The sequence below is a fragment of the Phaseolus vulgaris genome, chromosome 4 (assembly GCF_000499845.2).
Source record: "Phaseolus vulgaris cultivar G19833 chromosome 4, P. vulgaris v2.0, whole genome shotgun sequence".
Lineage (NCBI taxonomy): Eukaryota > Viridiplantae > Streptophyta > Magnoliopsida > Fabales > Fabaceae > Phaseolus > Phaseolus vulgaris.
Window position 1 is genome coordinate 29,143,605 of NC_023756.2, and position 5,999 is coordinate 29,149,603.

The window sequence follows — 5,999 nt, forward strand, 5'->3', positions numbered from 1 at the left end:
ATTATTCTTAACTGATATTTCTGATTTACATGATGTGAATCCTAAAAATCTATTCTCCTCATGAGATTAAGAATACCAAGTATTCTTTAACACTAAGTTACCTCTAGGTTTCATGAGTATATTTTTAATATCCCACTCATAGTTAAAAGCAAAATATGTTTAAGAAATGTTACAAGAAAACATATACTAGAGAGGATATATAATACAAATACACACTCTTGATATAGAAGTAATTTCACTAAGTGAAAGATAGTACAATGTGTTTCTCTCAAAGACTACATAATTGAATAGATTGTCTATCGTATACGAATGTATATGGATAAAAGATTTAAATAAACTATTTTTTTCTTGCAACATATTGTTTTACTTGTGTTCATACTATCTATCCATGTCATTGAGGTTTTCCTTTTATAGGAATATTCAAACATATATTGTAGGTAGTGTGAGCTTTTGCTTTAGTTTTGAGCTTCTTTGTTCTTAATAGAGATGTTACATTGAAAAAACACACAAGTGTATAATAATATATAAAAATTGCCCCATGCGGGATCTAACTACATACCTTCATTTTACAAGACTGAGCTTCTTTGTTCTTGAGTAGGCACATGTCTATGATAGAAAATGATTTTTCACTCTTTCAATACTTCCTTACGACAATTGCATTCTATGGTATGAAATCACCTTATATAGACACATAATAAAGCTGACATGGATATACATTTTAACCAAAAAAAAACATTTTCTTTTATCATAATCACCCTTCTAAAAGTCAATTGATTATACCTATAAAAGGTAAAATAAAGTACTTGTTTAATATATATATATATATATATATATATATTTAAATACATCCTATTGTTTTATTATTTTAATTAACATTATAAGATTTTAGCATATTTGTATAGTAGTTATAAAAACTAATTTAGAATTAAAATAATTAATAGTTAAAATTTTGACATTATTTTATAAATTTTATTAGTAATAAAAATTATTTTTAGATATTAATAATTTTTTAATTTATAAAATAATATTTAATTAGTTAATATAACAATTAATTACTTTTTTATCTTTAAAATTACTTGTTATTTAATAATGTAAGATATATCATTGTTAAATGAAAGAAAAAACTGAGACTTTTTTAAGATAAGTACGTGAAGAATTATTTATTTAGAATTTTCACAAATTAAGATCTTAAATATTCCAAACTAAACAAAGAGAGAATTTATATAGAAAATGTGTTGAAGAAACTTTATTTGTATTAGTTAATTAGAAAATGAAAGCATATGCTAATGAAGCATTGAAGTGGAGAATAACATATCCAAACTAAAGTTCTAATCCACGTCAGAATGAGATTCCTTTATATATAAAAATAAAATAAAAATGGATAACAGAGAATGATTGTCAAACCTATAATATTATCAATATCTTAAAGTAGTAAATAATGTGTAATTATTTCCTTAAAAAAATAATGTGTAATTATAACACTTCCAATGAGAAATCTTTACATGGTTCGAAAGCAATAACTGAAACGGTTGGGCACGCGTGTTCGTATTTTACGAAATAAAATACAAAAAGAGTGTGCTTATCCTATTTATTAGAGGAAAAAAAGAATTAAGAAAAATAAAATTAGAATGCCGAAAGAAAAAATAAAATAGATAAAAAAAGAAAAAAGAGAAAGTTGGTGGATAGATAGACCCACCGACACCGTTTTGACTTTGAAGTCCAACTACCACCGACTCCGAAGAAACGGAAGACCGATGATGTTATTTTGCCGCAAATTCATCTCAACGTTACACGTTTTCACTACGTATCTTATAGTTAAATAAGAATATGCACTTTAACCATGATTTTAAGATGTTAATGGTGAAAGTTTCAATGTTTTAAATTCATTTGTGTTAATTACGTACCTCAAACAAACAAAAACTATGATTTTAATCGCACAAGTTTCAATTCAGCAATTGGTTTCTCATGCATAATAATTTCTTAATTTTAATTATTCCATGAATTGTTAATTGTTAATTGCAACACTTTGTAATATTTAATTTTCAACTAAGACACTTAGTAATATTCAGTAAGTTAATATAATTGAAACATGAAAAAATGAAATAGTATAATTATAATATTTCATGGATTAAAAATGAAATATAAATCAGAGAATCATTCTTGTAAAATTAGAGTATAGTTTAACATGGCATTAGTTATTTTTAAATAATGATTAATTTACTATTATATAGCACTTCCATTTTCAGTTATCCTTTTAATAGGGAACTTCAGTTGATGATGAAAATAGAAAGAGAAGTATATCATAAAACTGCCCTTCTTTTTGTTGTTTTCTAGTTGACTGATTATTGGAAGAAAATCTTATTATTTGGTTGGACAAATTTGTGCTTTTTCTTTATACATAAATAATTTTTTTTATACGATCTAATACTTATAAGTGAGCCACGTAATGACTTTTTGTCATTAAATTTAATGATTTTAAGTTAAACATACTAGTTTAGAAAACAATAAACCCTAAAATATATTATAAGAAAATAATTAAATAAAAATAAGTTTTATAAATAAAAAATAATTAGTTACTATATTAATTAAATTATATATTACTTGTAGATTAAAAAATGATTGATGTTTAAAATAATTTATTTATTAACAATAAATTATAAGTTAATTTTTATATTTATATCTAAGTAATTATTCAAGATTTAGCTATTGATTACTTTATATCATAAAATTTGTAGCTAAAGCATTATAACTAATTAGATACTAATTTAAAAATACTACAAGAAAAAAATGGTTTTATTGAGAGTTTATTTCAACCCCATTTTCCACCATATCTCTAACGATCCTCCTGACTTCTCTCTTCCACCGTAGAGGCACTGCTCTCCGGCATAGGCTCAATGGTCATCGAAGACAGTCCTAGTAAGGAATCACACTTCAGTCACACTTATGTCTATTATATCTAAGGAGAAGAAACACTGAATAACGAGTTGTCTTCTTCTTACTCCAATATTGCTCCTTCCATCACCATTACCTAACTCGACAACAACTAGTGTTTATCACTACTTTATATATCCTAAATAATTGTATTATATGCCAGATGTGGGCTTCAAATCCATGTGTGTTATTGGCTACGAGGGCTTCAGAGATTGCAAGAACATATTACGAGGAGAAATTAACTTTATCACTTCTCACTTTCATAGTGAATTAATTATTGGAAACATTTTAAAATAAAAGCCTTAATTTAACATATTTCAAAATTATGAGAATTAAATATTAACAATTATAACTAAAAACTAAAATTGCACATAAAATATACGTACGTCAAAAGCTAAAACAAAATAAGTTAGATTTTTTTGAAATATGAACTCGTAACAAAAAAAACTAGGAATTATATAAACCAACTACAATCAATCATAAGAAATATGCAAATACGGTTGAAATACTTTTTATCCAATATTATTTTGGTGAGTTTTTAAAATAAATTTTTGAAACTTTAGAAAACTTATTTTATAATGTAAAGTTACACTTTCAAAATTTTAGAGAATTTATTTATAAAATATATTAAAACTATATAGTTTTAATTATTTATTTATAAATAGATTTAATTATATTTATTTAATGAAGTTTGAAAATTTTGGAGTGTTATATTGAGATTCTACAATAAATCTTTGGAATTTAACAAAAGTTAAAAAAATCTCTGTTATTTTGTTGAGGTTTTAGAATAAACCTTTGAAATTTAACGAGGCCTTAAAAAACCTCTATTATTTTGTTGAGGTTTTAAAATAAACCTTTGAAATTTAGTGAAGGTTAAAAAAACTTTTGTTATTTTGCTAAAGTTTTAGAATAAATCTTTGGAATTTATGGAAGTTAAACAAACCTTTATTATTTTGCTGAGCCTTTAGAATAAACTTTTGGAATTTAGAGAAGGTTAAAAAAACCTCTATTATTTTGCTGAGGTTTTAAAATAAACATTTAAAATTTAACAAAGGTTAAAAAACCTCCATTATTTTATTGACGTTATAAAATAACCTTTGCAATTTAACGAAGGTTAACAAATTCTCTATGAATTAAATTAATTCCAACCTTATATTAACATTCGTTAAATAATCTCTTTAAAACTTTTTTTTAATATGAAACTAGTTTATAAATACTTATTAATAATAAAAATTATTTTAGATATATAAAATAATATGTAATTTATTCAATATAATAATTAATTATTTTATTATTTTTAAGATTAATTTTTATTTAATAATTTTTAGTAGGGATAAAAAAAAAATTTCTTCAAATATATCTTCTTATAAATGTATAATTTCATTAAAATATATGTTTTATCATATTAAACGGATAACATGTGTTTAGTATAACTTTTAGAAAAGATATATCAATTTTTTAGTCGAGTGTTCTTATCTTTATGTTATAAAGAGATATCCTCTACATTTAATTACATCTCTGAAAAAAAATATACACGTACATAAAGGTGTATACAAGACACACATGTCAACAGGACAAATTTAAGAGTAGGTTTGATTTTCTCAGTTCCTATGCTAACAATTACGTTTTATTAAATTCAGATAAATATAAATACATGAAGAGTTCATTGCATATTTTTTCTATTTCTAATTTACTTATACATATATATTAAATAATAATAATTATTTTATTTTTATTTAATATTTATATTTGGTTTCACAGTACTTAAACTTTATCCTTATTATCTATTGTTTAAAAAATAAAATTTTTAAATACATTATCATATATAAATTATATATTTTACTCAATTCAATTGAGGTAATAATTAGACATTTTATATATATATATATATATATGTGTTTTTAAAAAAAAAGTCTTCGAGATACTTCGGTGAGGACCGCATGTTCCTGAGGGAACAAGCTGTCAATTGGTCTCCGATGAAAGGAGGAAGTCCATTTGCAAAAGACTCTCGGTTACTTAAGTTAGTAGGAGCACAAAGATGATGACAAAAAGATAAGAGTAGGAGTATCGTATAGAGTTTAGTGTGTCCTCTTACTAATAGAGTCATCACCTATTTATAGGTCTTGTTAGACTAAAACCATTAAGAAGAGCATTGAATGGTCATCATGAGATATAAATAAATTTTATTGTCTAATTTATGTGTCTTAAATATTATATTAAATATTAAATAAATGGTTATTGGTCTGAATGTACTCGGTCGTAATTGAGGGCATGTACATAAGTTCTCCTAGCTCGGAATCCAAGAAGATGTACAAGTGGATCAATTTGAAGGATCAACGAGAGCTTGGACCCATTTGGATTTGGTTTTTAGCTATGCTCGTGGTTTGGACATGCTTCGTTTTTTATTGAACTTGCATTATTTTGCTTTGCTCTTGGTTGAGCGTGTTGTCGTGCTCTTGGTTAAGCGTTTCTAGTTCTTCATTGAACTTGTATTATTTTTGTTTTGCTTTTGGTCGAGCGAGTTGTTATGCTCTTGGTCGAGCGAGTTGTTATGCTCTTAGTTGAGCGTTTTTAGTTCTTGTCTGAACTTGTATTATTTTCGCTTTTCTCTCGGTTGAGTGATTTAAGTTGCTCTTGGTTTAGTGAGTTTAGTTCTTGATTGAACTTGTATTATTTTTTTTTGTTCTTAGTTGAGCGAGTTGTTCTCTTGGTTGAGCGAGTTGTTGTGCTCTTGGTTAAGCATTTTTAGTTCTTGATTTAACTTGTATTAGTTTTGCTTTACTCTTGGTTTAGCATGTTGTCGTGCTCTTGGTTGAGCGAGTTGTTGTGCTCTTGGTTGAGTGTTTTTAGTTCTTGATTGAACTTGTATTATTTTGCTGTACTCTTGGTTGAGCACTTAGTTCATGTTTGAACTTTGATGAGATTGTATTCGAGAATGATGTTCGAGAAAAAGATTTTATTCTGCTGAGCTTGCCTCGTTAAAACCTTGCTTGGTAAAACCCACCTTAGGAAAAAAAACTTGAGTTAAGGAAAAAAAGTACAAGTTCTGATTTTCAACTGTAGTACCT